Source organism: Bombina bombina, chromosome 12, assembly GCF_027579735.1.
Source record: "Bombina bombina isolate aBomBom1 chromosome 12, aBomBom1.pri, whole genome shotgun sequence".
Lineage (NCBI taxonomy): Eukaryota > Metazoa > Chordata > Amphibia > Anura > Bombinatoridae > Bombina > Bombina bombina.
The window spans coordinates 63,188,056-63,201,313 of NC_069510.1; positions in this window are offsets into that span (position 1 = coordinate 63,188,056).

Consider the following 13,258-nt stretch of genomic DNA (forward strand, 5'->3'; position numbering starts at 1 on the left):
CTGCCAACAAGGCCCCTAAGGGGGCCAAGGGTAGTCGCGGCCGGTGCGGGAGGCCCCTGAAATGAAAGCAAGAACACTAAGCAGCAGCACAAACCAGGGCGCAGTCCCGGCCGGTGCGCGAGACCCATTCAAACGGAAGCCATCTCACAAGTCTGCTGCCAACAAGGCCCCTAAGGGGGCCAAGGGTAGTCGCGGCCGGTGCGGGAGGCCCCTGAAATGAAAGCAAGAACACTAAGCAGCAGCACAAACCAGGGCGCAGTCCCGGCCGGTGCGCGAGACCCATTCAAACGGAAGCCATCTCACAAGTCTGCTGCCAACAAGGCCCCTAAGGGGGCCAAGGGTAGTCACGGCCGGTGCGGGAGGCCCCTGAAATGAAAGCAAGAACACTAAGCAGCAGCACAAACCAGGGCGCAGTCCCGGCCGGTGCGCGAGACCCATTCAAACGGAAGCCATCTCACAAGTCTGCTGCCAACAAGGCCCCTAAGGGGGCCAAGGGTAGTCGCGGCCGGTGCGGGAGGCCCCTGAAATGAAAGCAAGAACACTAAGCAGCAGCACAAACCAGGGCGCAGTCCCGGCCGGTGCGCGAGACCCATTCAAACGGAAGCCATCTCACAAGTCTGCTGCCAACAAGGCCCCTAAGGGGGCCAAGGGTAGTCGCGGCCGGTGCGGGAGGCCCCTGAAATGAAAGCAAGAACACTAAGCAGCAGCACAAACCAGGGCGCAGTCCCGGCCGGTGCGCGAGACCCATTCAAACGGAAGCCATCTCACAAGTCTGCTGCCAACAAGGCCCCTAAGGGGGCCAAGGGTAGTCGCGGCCGGTGCGGGAGGCCCCTGAAATGAAAGCAAGAACACTAAGCAGCAGCACAAACCAGGGCGCAGTCCCGGCCGGTGCGCGAGACCCATTCAAACGGAAGCACTCTCACAAGTCTGCTGCCAACAAGGCCCCGAAGGGGGCCAAGGGTAGTCGCGGCCGGTGCGGGAGGCCCCTGAAATGAAAGCAAGAACACTAAGCAGCAGCACAAACCAGGGCGCAGTCCCGGCCGGTGCGCGAGACCCATTCAAACGGAAGCCATCTCACAAGTCTGCTGCCAACAAGGCCCCTAAGGGGGCCAAGGGTAGTCACGGCCGGTGCGGGAGGCCCCTGAAATGAAAGCAAGAACACTAAGCAGCAGCACAAACCAGGGCGCAGTCCCGGCCGGTGCGCGAGACCCATTCAAATGGAAGCCATCTCACAAGTCTGCTGCCAACAAGGCCCCTAAGGGGGCCAAGGGTAGTCGCGGCCGGTGCGGGAGGCCCCTGAAATGAAAGCAAGAACACTAAGCAGCAGCACAAACCAGGGCGCAGTCCCGGCCGGTGCGCGAGACCCATTCAAACGGAAGCCATCTCACAAGTCTGCTGCCAACAAGGCCCCTAAGGGGGCCAAGGGTAGTCGAGGCCGGTGCGGGAGGCCCCTGAAATGAAAGCAAGAACACTAAGCAGCAGCACAAACCAGGGCGCAGTCCCGGCCGGTGCGCGAGACCCATTCAAACTGAAGCCATCTCACAAGTCTGCTGCCAACAAGGCCCCTAAGGGGGCCAAGGGTAGTCGCGGCCGGTGCGGGAGGCCAAGGGTAGTGCGGGAGGCCAAGGGGGCCAAGGGTAGTCGCGGCCGGTGCGGGAGGCCCCTGAAATGAAAGCAAGAACACTAAGCAGCAGCACTAACCAGGGCGCAGTCCCGGCCGGTGCGCGAGACCCATTCAAACGGAAGCCATCTCACAAGTCTGCTGCCAACAAGGCCCCTAAGGGGGCCAAGGGTAGTCGCGGCCGGTGCGGGAGGCCCCTGAAATGAAACCAAGAACACTAAGCAGCAGCACAAACCAGGGCGCAGTCCCGGCCGGTGCGCGAGACCCATTCAAACGGAAGCCCTCTCTCAAGTCTGCTGCCAACAAGGCCCCTAAGGGGGCCAAGGGTAGTCGCGGCCGGTGCGGGAGGCCCCTGAAATGAAAGCAAGAACACTAAGCAGCAGCACAAACCAGGGCGCAGTCCCGGCCGGTGCGCGAGACCCATTGAAGCGGAACCCATCTCACAAGTCTGCTGCCAACAAGGCCCCTAAGGGGGCCAAGGGTAGTCGCGGCCGGTGCGGGAGGCCCCTGAAATGAAAGCAAGAACACTAAGCAGCAGCACAAACCAGGGCGCAGTCCCGGCCGGTGCGCGAGACCCATTCAAACTGAAGCCATCTCACAAGTCTGCTGCCAACAAGGCCCCTAAGGGGGCCAAGGGTAGTCGCGGCCAGTGCGGGAGGCCCCTGAAATGAAAGCAAGAACACTAAGCAGCAGCACAAACCAGGGCGCAGTCCCAGCCGGTGCGCGAGACCCATTCAAACGGAAGCCATCTCACAAGTCTGCTGCCAACAAGGCCCCTAAGGGGGCCAAGGGTAGTCGCGGCCGGTGCGGGAGGCCCCTGAAATGAAAGCAAGAACACTAAGCAGCAGCACAAACCAGGGCGCAGTCCCGGCCGGTGCGCGAGACCCATTCAAACGGGAACCATCTCACAAGTCTGCTGCCAACAAGGCCCCTAAGGGGGCCAAGGGTAGTCACGGCCGGTGCGGGAGGCCCCTGAAATGAAAGCAAGGACACTAAGCAGCAGCACAAACCAGGGCGCAGTCCCGGCCGGTGCGCGAGACCCATTCAAACGGAAGCCATCTCACAAGTCTGCTGCCAACAAGGCCCCTAAGGGGGCCAAGGGTAGTCGCGGCCGGTGCGGGAGGCCCCTGAAATGAAAGCAAGAACACTAAGCAGCAGCACAAACCAGGGCGCAGTCCCGGCCGGTGCGCGAGACCCATTCAAACGGAAGCCATCTCACAAGTCTGCTGCCAACAAGGCCCCTAAGGGGGCCAAGGGTAGTTGCGGCCGGTGCGGGAGGCCCCTGAAATGAAAGCAAGAACACTAAGCAGCAGCACAAACCAGGGCGCAGTCCCGGCCGGTGCGCGAGACCCATTCAAACAGAAGCCATCTCACAAGTCTGCTGCCAACAAGGCCCCTAAGGGGACCAAGGGTAGTCGCGGCTGGTGCGGGAGGCCCCTGAAATGAAAGCAAGAACACTAAGCAGCAGCACAAACCAGGGCGCAGTCCCGGCCGGTGCGCGAGACCCATTCAAACGGAAGCCATCTCACAAGTCTGCTGCCAACAAGGCCCCTAAGGGGGCCAAGGGTAGTCGCGGCCAGTGCGGGAGGCCCCTGAAATGAAAGCAAGAACACTAAGCAGCAGCACAAACCAGGGCGCAGTCCCGGCCGGTGCGCGAGACCCATTCAAACGGAAGCCATCTCACTAGTCTGCTGCCAACAAGGCCCCTAAGGGGGCCAAGGGTAGTCGCGGCCGGTGCGGGAGGCCCCTGATATGAAAGCAAGAACACTAAGCAGCAGCACAAACCAGGGCGCAGTCCCGGCCGGTGCGAGAGACCCATTCAAACGGAAGCCATGTCACAAGTCTGCTGCCAACAAGGCCCCTAAGGGGGCCAAGGGTAGTTGCGGCCGGTGCGGGAGGCCCCTGAAATGAAAGCAAGAACATTAAGCAGCAGCACAAACCAGGGCGCAGTCCCGGCTGGTGCGCGAGACCCATTCAAACGGAAGCCATCTCACAAGTCTGCTGCCAACAAGGCCCCTAAGGGGGCCAAGGGTAGTCGCGGCCGGTGCGGGAGGCTCCTGAAATGAAAGCAAGAACACTAAGCAGCAGCAGAAACCAGGGCGCAGTCCCGGCCGGTGCGCGAGACCCATTCAAACGGAAGCCATCTCACAAGTCTGCTGCCAACAAGGCCCCTAAGGGGGCGAAGGGTAGTCGCGGCCGGTGCGGGAGGCCCCTGAAATGAAAGCAAGAACACTAAGCAGCAGCACAAACCAGGGCGCAGTCCCGGCCGGTGCGCGAGACCCATTCAAACGGAAGCCATCTCACAAGTCTGCTGCCAACAAGGCCCCTAAGGGGGCCAAGGGTAGTCGCGGCCGGTGCGGGAGGCCCCTGAAATGAAAGCAAGTACACTAAGCAGCAGCACAAACCAGGGCGCAGTCCCGGCCGGTGCGCGAGACCCATTCAAACGGAAGCCATCTCACAAGTCTGCTGCCAACAAGGCCCCTAAGGGGGCCAAGGGTAGTCGCGGCCGGTGCGGGAGGCCCCTGAAATGAAAGCAAGAACACTAAGCAGCAGCACAAACCAGGGCGCAGTCCCGGCCGGTGCGCGAGACCCATTCAAACGGAAGCCATCTCACAAGTCTGCTGCCAACAAGGCCCCTAAGGGGGCCAAGGGTAGTCGCGGCCGGTGCGGGAGGCCCCTGAAATGAAAGCAAGAACACTAAGCAGCAGCACAAACCAGGGCGCAGTCCCGGCCGGTGCGCGAGACCCATTCAAACGGAAGCCATCTCACAAGTCTGCTGCCAACAAGGCCCCTAAGGGGGCCAAGGGTAGTCGCGGCCGGTGCGGGAGGCCCCTGAAATGAAAGCAAGAACATTAAGCAGCAGCACAAACCAGGGCGCAGTCCCGGCTGGTGCGCGAGACCCATTCAAACGGAAGCCATCTCACAAGTCTGCTGCCAACAAGGCCCCTAAGGGGGCCAAGGGTAGTCGCGGCCGGTGCGGGAGGCTCCTGAAATGAAAGCAAGAACACTAAGCAGCAGCACAAACCAGGGCGCAGTCCCGGCCGTTGCGCGAGACCCATTCAAACGGAAGCCATCTCACAAGTCTGCTGCCAACAAGGCCCCTAAGGGGGCGAAGGGTAGTCGCGGCCGGTGCGGGAGGCCCCTGAAATGAAAGCAAGAACACTAAGCAGCAGCACAAACCAGGGCGCAGTCCCGGCCGGTGCGCGAGACCCATTCAAACGGAAGCCATCTCACAAGTCTGCTGCCAACAAGGCCCCTAAGGGGGCCAAGGGTAGTCACGGCCGGTGCGGGAGGCCCCTGAAATGAAAGCAAGTACACTAAGCAGCAGCACAAACCAGGGCGCAGTCCCGGCCGGTGCGCGAGACCCATTCAAACGGAAGCCATCTCACAAGTCTGCTGCCAACAAGGCCCCTAAGGGGGCCAAGGGTAGTCGCGGCCGGTGCGGGAGGCCCCTGAAATGAAAGCAAGAACACTAAGCAGCAGCACAAACCAGGGCGCAGTCCCGGCCGGTGCGCGAGACCCATTCAAACGGAAGCCATCTCACAAGTCTGCTGCCAACAAGGCCCCTAAGGGGGCCAAGGGTAGTCACGGCCGGTGAGGGAGGCCCCTGAAATGAAAGCAAGAACACTAAGCAGCAGTACAAACCAGGGCGCAGTCCCGGCCGGTGCGCGAGACCCATTCAAACTGAAGCCATCTCACAAGTCTGCTGCCAACAAGGCCCCTAAGGGGGCCAAGGGTAGTCGCGGCCGGTGCGGGAGGCCAAGGGTAGTGCGGGAGGCCAAGGGGGCCAAGGGTAGTCGCGGCCGGTGCGGGAGGCCCCTGAAATGAAAGCAAGAACACTAAGCAGCAGCACTAACCAGGGCGCAGTCCCGGCCGGTGCGCGAGACCCATTCAAACTGAAGCCATCTCACAAGTCTGCTGCCAACAAGGCCCCTAGGGGGGCCAAGGGTAGTCGCGGACGGTGCGGGAGGCCAAGGGTAGTGCGGGAGGCCAAGGGGGCCAAGGGTAGTCGCGGCCGGTGCGGGAGGCCCCTGAAATGAAAGCAAGAACACTAAGCAGCAGCACTAACCAGGGCGCAGACCCGGCCGGTGCGCGAGACCCATTCAAACGGAAGCCATCTCACAAGTCTGCTGCCAACAAGGCCCCTAAGGGGGCCAAGGGTAGTCGCGGCCGGTGCGGGAGGCCCCTGAAATGAAACCAAGAACACTAAGCAGCAGCACAAACCAGGGCGCAGTCCCGGCCGGTGCGCGAGACCCATTCAAACGAAAGCCCTCTCTCAAGTCTGCTGCCAACAAGGCCCCTAAGGGGGCCAAGGGTAGTCGCGGCCGGTGCGGGAGGCCCCTGAAATGAAAGCAAGAACACTAAGCAGCAGCACAAACCAGGGCGCAGTCCCGGCCGGTGCGCAAGACCCATTGAAACGGAAGCCATCTCACAAGTCTGCTGCCAACAAGGCCCCTAAGGGGGCCAAGGGTAGTCGCGGCCGGTGCGGGAGGCCCCTGAAATGAAAGCAAGAACACTAAGCAGCAGCACAAACCAGGGCGCAGTCCCGGCCGGTGCGCGAGACCCATTCAAACTGAAGCCATCTCACAAGTCTGCTGCCAACAAGGCCCCTAAGGGGGCGAAGGGTAGTCGCGGCCGGTGCGGGAGGCCCCTGAAATGAAAGCAAGAACACTAAGCAGCAGCACAAACCAGGGCGCAGTCCCGGCCGGTGCGCGAGACCCATTCAAACGGAAGCCATCTCACAAGTCTGCTGCCAACAAGGCCCCTAAGGGGGCCAAGGGTAGTCACGGCCGGTGCGGGAGGCCCCTGAAATGAAAGCAAGTACACTAAGCAGCAGCACAAACCAGGGCGCAGTCCCGGCCGGTGCGCGAGACCCATTCAAACGGAAGCCATCTCACAAGTCTGCTGCCAACAAGGCCCCTAAGGGGGCCAAGGGTAGTCGCGGCCGGTGCGGGAGGCCCCTGAAATGAAAGCAAGAACACTAAGCAGCAGCACAAACCAGGGCGCAGTCCCGGCCGGTGCGCGAGACCCATTCAAACGGAAGCCATCTCACAAGTCTGCTGCCAACAAGGCCCCTAAGGGGGCCAATGGTAGTCACGGCCGGTGAGGGAGGCCCCTGAAATGAAAGCAAGAACACTAAGCAGCAGTACAAACCAGGGCGCAGTCCCGGCCGGTGCGCGAGACCCATTCAAACTGAAGCCATCTCACAAGTCTGCTGCCAACAAGGCCCCTAAGGGGGCCAAGGGTAGTCGCGGCCGGTGCGGGAGGCCAAGGGTAGTGCGGGAGGCCAAGGGGGCCAAGGGTAGTCGCGGCCGGTGCGGGAGGCCCCTGAAATGAAAGCAAGAACACTAAGCAGCAGCACTAACCAGGGCGCAGTCCCGGCCGGTGCGCGAGACCCATTCAAACTGAAGCCATCTCACAAGTCTGCTGCCAACAAGGCCCCTAGGGGGGCCAAGGGTAGTCGCGGACGGTGCGGGAGGCCAAGGGTAGTGCGGGAGGCCAAGGGGGCCAAGGGTAGTCGCGGCCGGTGCGGGAGGCCCCTGAAATGAAAGCAAGAACACTAAGCAGCAGCACTAACCAGGGCGCAGTCCCGGCCGGTGCGCGAGACCCATTCAAACGGAAGCCATCTCACAAGTCTGCTGCCAACAAGGCCCCTAAGGGGGCCAAGGGTAGTCGCGGCCGGTGCGGGAGGCCCCTGAAATGAAACCAAGAACACTAAGCAGCAGCACAAACCAGGGCGCAGTCCCGGCCGGTGCGCGAGACCCATTCAAACGATAGCCCTCTCTCAAGTCTGCTGCCAACAAGGCCCCTAAGGGGGCCAAGGGTAGTCGCGGCCGGTGCGGGAGGCCCCTGAAATGAAAGCAAGAACACTAAGCAGCAGCACAAACCAGGGCGCAGTCCCGGCCGGTGCGCGAGACCCATTCAAACGGAAGCCATCTCACAAGTCTGCTGCCAACAAGGCCCCTAAGGGGGCCAAGGGTAGTCGCGGCCGGTGCGGGAGGCCCCTGAAATGAAAGCAAGAACACTAAGCAGCAGCACAAACCAGGGCGCAGTCCCGGCCGGTGCGCGAGACCCATTCAAACTGAAGCCATCTCACAAGTCTGCTGCCAACAAGGCCCCTAAGGGGGCCAAGGGTAGTCGCGGCCAGTGCGGGAGGCCCCTGAAATGAAAGCAAGAACACTAAGCAGCAGCACAAACCAGGGCGCAGTCCCGGCCGGTGCGCGAGACCCATTCAAACGGAAGCCATCTCACAAGTCTGCTGCCAACAAGGACCCTAAGGGGGCCAAGGGTAGTCGCGGCCGGTGCGGGAGGCCCCTGAAATGAAAGCAAGAACACTAAGCAGCAGCACAAACCAGGGCGCAGTCCCGGCCGGTGCGCGAGACCCATTCAAACGGAAGCCATCTCACAAGTCTGCTGCCAACAAGGCCCCTAAGGGGGCCAAGGGTAGTCGCGGCCGGTGCGGGAGGCCCCTGAAATGAAAGCAAGAACACTAAGCAGCAGCACAAACCAGGGCGCAGTCCCGGCCGGTGCGCGAGACCCATTCAAACGGAAGCCATCTCACAAGTCTGCTGCCAACAAGGCCCCTAATGGGGCCAAGGGTAGTCGCGGCCGGTGCGGGAGGCCCCTGAAATGAAAGCAAGAACACTAAGCAGCAGCACAAACCAGGGCGCAGTCCCGGCCGGTGCGCGAGACCCATTCAAACGGAAGCCATCTCACAAGTCTGCTGCCAACAAGGCCCCTAAGGGGGCCAAGGGTAGTCGCGGCCGGTGCGGGAGGCCCCTGAAATGAAAGCAAGAACACTAAGCAGCAGCACAAACCAGGGCGCAGTCCCGGCCGGTGCGCGAGACCCATTCAAACGGAAGCCATCTCACAAGTCTGCTGCCAACAAGGCCCCTAAGGGGGCCAAGGGTAGTCGCGGCCGGTGCGGGAGGCCCCTGAAATGAAAGCAAGAACACTAAGCAGCAGCACAAACCAGGGCGCAGTCCCGGCCGGTGCGCGAGACCCATTCAAACGGAAGCCATCTCACAAGTCTGCTGCCAACAAGGCCCCTAAGGGGGCCAAGGGTAGTCGCGGCCGGTGCGGGAGGCCCCTGAAATGAAAGCAAGAACACTAAGCAGCAGCACAAACCAGGGCGCAGTCCCGGCCGGTGCGCGAGACCCATTCAAACGGAAGCCATCTCACAAGTCTGCTGCCAACAAGGCCCCTAAGGGGGCCAAGGGTAGTCGCGGCCGGTGCGGGAGGCCCCTGAAATGAAAGCAAGAACACTAAGAAGCAGCACAAACCAGGGCGCAGTCCCGGCCGGTGCGCGAGACCCATTCAAACGGAAGCCATCTCACAAGTCTGCTGCCAACAAGGCCCCTAGGGGGGCCAAGGGTAGTCGCGGACGGTGCGGGAGGCCAAGGGTAGTGCGGGAGGCCAAGGGGGCCAAGGGTAGTCGCGGCCGGTGCGGGAGGCCCCTGAAATGAAAGCAAGAACACTAAGCAGCAGCACTAACCAGGGCGCAGTCCCGGCCGGTGCGCGAGACCCATTCAAACTGAAGCCATCTCACAAGTCTGCTGCCAACAAGGCCCCTAGGGGGGCCAAGGGTAGTCGCGGACGGTGCGGGAGGCCAAGGGTAGTGCGGGAGGCCAAGGGGGCCAAGGGTAGTCGCGGCCGGTGCGGGAGGCCCCTGAAATGAAAGCAAGAACACTAAGCAGCAGCACTAACCAGGGCGCAGTCCCGGCCGGTGCGCGAGACCCATTCAAACGGAAGCCATCTCACAAGTCTGCTGCCAACAAGGCCCCTAAGGGGGCCAAGGGTAGTCGCGGCCGGTGCGGGAGGCCCCTGAAATGAAACCAAGAACACTAAGCAGCAGCACAAACCAGGGCGCAGTCCCGGCCGGTGCGCGAGACCCATTCAAACGAAAGCCCTCTCTCAAGTCTGCTGCCAACAAGGCCCCTAAGGGGGCCAAGGGTAGTCGCGGCCGGTGCGGGAGGCCCCTGAAATGAAAGCAAGAACACTAAGCAGCAGCACAAACCAGGGCGCAGTCCCGGCCGGTGCGCGAGACCCATTGAAACGGAAGCCATATCACAAGTCTGCTGCCAACAAGCCCCCTAAGGGGGCCAAGGGTAGTCGTGGCCGGTGCGGGAGGCCCCTGAAATGAAAGCAAGAACACTAAGCAGCAGCACAAACCAGGGCGCAGTCCCGGCCGGTGCGCGAGACCCATTCAAACTGAAGCCATCTCACAAGTCTGCTGCCAACAAGGCCCCTAAGGGGGCCAAGGGTAGTCGCGGCCAGTGCGGGAGGCCCCTGAAATGAAAGCAAGAACACTAAGCAGCAGCACAAACCAGGGCGCAGTCCCAGCCGGTGCGCGAGACCCATTCAAACGGAAGCCATCTCACAAGTCTGCTGCCAACAAGGCCCCTAAGGGGGCCAAGGGTAGTCGCGGCCGGTGCGGGAGGCCCCTGAAATGAAAGCAAGAACACTAAGCAGCAGCACAAACCAGGGCGCAGTCCCGGCCGGTGCGCGAGACCCATTCAAACGGAAGCCATCTCACAAGTCTGCTGCCAACAAGGCCCCTAAGGGGGCCAAGGGTAGTCGCGGCCGGTGCGGGAGGCCCCTGAAATGAAAGCAAGAACACTAAGCAGCAGCACAAACCAGGGCGCAGTCCCGGCCGGTGCGCGAGACCCATTCAAACGGGAACCATCTCACAAGTCTGCTGCCAACAAGGCCCCTAAGGGGGCCAAGGGTAGTCACGGCCGGTGCGGGAGGCCCCTGAAATGAAAGCAAGGACACTAAGCAGCAGCACAAACCAGGGCGCAGTCCCGGCCGCTGCGCGAGACCCATTCAAACGGAAGCCATCTCACAAGTCTGCTGTCAACAAGGCCCCTAAGGGGGCCAAGGGTAGTCGTGGCCGGTGCTGGAGGCCCCTGAAATGAAAGTAAGAACACTAAGCAGCAGCACAAACCAGGGCGCAGTCCCGGCCGGTGCGCGAGACCCATTCAAACGGAAGTCTGCTGCCAATAAGGCCCATAAGGGGGCTAAGGGTAGTTACGTCCGGTGCGGAAGGCCCCTGAAATGAAAGCAAGAACACTATGTAAGCAGCAGCACAAACCAGGGTGCAGTCCCGGCTGGTGCACCAGACTCATTCAAACGGAAGCCATCTTCCAAGTATACTGCCAACAAAGCCCCTAAGGGGGCCAAGGGTATTCACGGATGGTGTTGGAGGCCTCTGAAATGAAAGCAAGAAAACTGAGCAGCAGTAAAAACCAGGACGCAGTCCCGGCCGGTGCGCGATACCCATTCAAACGGAAGCCATCTCAGAAGACTGCTGCCCACAAGGCCTCTAAGGGAGCCAAGGGTAGTCACGGCCAGTGCAAGAGACCCCTGAAATTAAATTAAAAAAAAACATAACAAAAAACAACCATCAGCACCAAACCAGGGTGTAGCACCATCCGGGTTGCAAGACCCATGCAGCCTAAGACCATTTTACAAGACTACTGCAAATAAAGCTTAGAAGAAAGCGAAAGGTAGGCACGGCCAGTACAGGAGACCCCTGAAATTAATTTAAAAAGCAACAAAACCAAGTAGCAACACAACCTGATTGTAGACCTTGCCAGTGAGTGAGGCCTATTCAATCTAAGATACCTGTCATGAGCGCTTCCGTTCATCGCCGTGTCGCCGCGGCTCCCGGAACTCCTCTGTGTCTCTGACGTCATGTTGCTTAGCAACATGACGCTTTCTCTCACACCCCTCTGATGACGGTTACGCTCCTGCCCTTTAAATCTCGGCGGGAGATCTGAATCTGGGCCCGTTTGTTTGTTTCCCTGGATTGTGAGTACCATATCAGTTTTATTCTTCTGTGTACCGACTTCTGCCTGCCTGACCAAGCCTCTTGCCTAATCCCTACTTGCTGATATTTGGACATTGACTTCTGCCTGCCTGACCTTGCCTGTAGCTATTACCCTTTTGCTGACACTTGGATGCCGACTTCTGCTTGCCTGACCCTGTCTTTTGCCTATACCTTTTGCTGATATTTGGATGCCGACTTCTGCCTGCCTGACCTTGCTTTGGCCTTTACCTTTAAACCTATTCTTTGTTAAACAAGACCTGCTTAAAGGGACATTTTACTTTTACAAGCTGCAAAAGAGAACTTTGCCTTTCTGTTTGTTATACACCTGCTTAAAAGGGACATTTACTTTTACAAGCTGCAAAAGAGAACTTTGCCTTTCTGTTTGTTATACACCTGCTTAAAAGGGACATTTACTTTTACAAGCTGCAAAAGAGAACTTTGCCTTTCTGTTTGTTATAAACCTGCTTAAAGGGACATTATACTTTTACAAGCTGCAAAAGAGAACTTTGCCTTTCTGTTTGTTATACACCTGCTTAAAAGGGACATTTACTTTTACAAGCTGCAAAAGAGAACTTTGCCTTTCTGTTTGTTATAAACCTGCTTAAAGGGACATTATACTTTTACAAGCTGCAAAAGAGAACTTTTCCTTTGTTTTACAAGCCTGCTAAAGAGGACCTTTTTCAGAAGCTTCAAAGTAAGAGCATTTCCTTTTTGTTCTTTGTACTACTTAAAGGGACGTTTTATCCTTTGTGGCTTTCCTGCATTCTGGAACAATATTCATTTTTGTTATCTTCTAATCTGCTTCCTGAGTGGGTCACGTCCTGGATATTTCTCAGTGTGCTAGCGTGTGCTTTCAATTCACGCTAGCAGTTGGGTTACATCCCGGATTGATTCCAGAGCGGCTGACATTACAAACGGGCCATAAAAATGGACCCCACTGAATTATCTATGGCCGTGGCTCACCAGGGACAGCTCTTGGGTTCTCATGCCACTCACTTGCAGTCTCTGGACACTAAACTTGATCAAATTACTGCTCTATTACAAAATTTGGTTGCTACCGCACCTCCCAATCCTAATCCCAATCCAAATCCGATTGAGGCATTACCTCCTCCGATTCCTAACAATCAGTCTCAGGTACAACTAAGTCCCAGGATTCCTCTTCCGGATAAATATGATGGGAATCCTGAAGAATGTAGAGGCTTTTTGAATCAATGCCGTCTTCATTTCCGAAATAGCCCTACTCTCTTTGCTACTGCCTCTTCTAGAATCACGTTTCTTATTTCCTTAATGAAAGGAAAAGCCTTGGCTTGGGTGTCACCTTTGCTAGAAAAGAATGATCCTATACTGTTGGATGTTGATACATTTCTATCTACATTCTCAAACGTATTCGATAAACCTGGAAGGTCATCCGCTGCTGAAGCAACTCTCCTGGATTTACGTCAAGGAAATCAACCAGTCTCTCAATATGCAATTGAGTTCCGCACCCTTGCCTCTGAAACCACTTGGAATCAGGGAGCACTCAGAGCCGCTTTCCGTAAAGGACTTTCTGAGCGTCTCAAGGATGAATTGGTGTATCGTGAACTTCCAGAGTCCTTAGAAGCCTTAATAAATCTCTGTATCTGTCTCGACGCCAGGTTTCGTGAACGCCAACAAGAAAAGGATAGAACACAGAGGACTGCCACTCGAACTCCTTTTCGTTTAGCTCCTCGTTTTTCTAGTCCAGTCACTCCAGCCTCTCCTACTACTGATCAGGCTGAACCCATGGAAGTAGGAAGTATAAAATTAACTGAGACTGAACGCTTAAG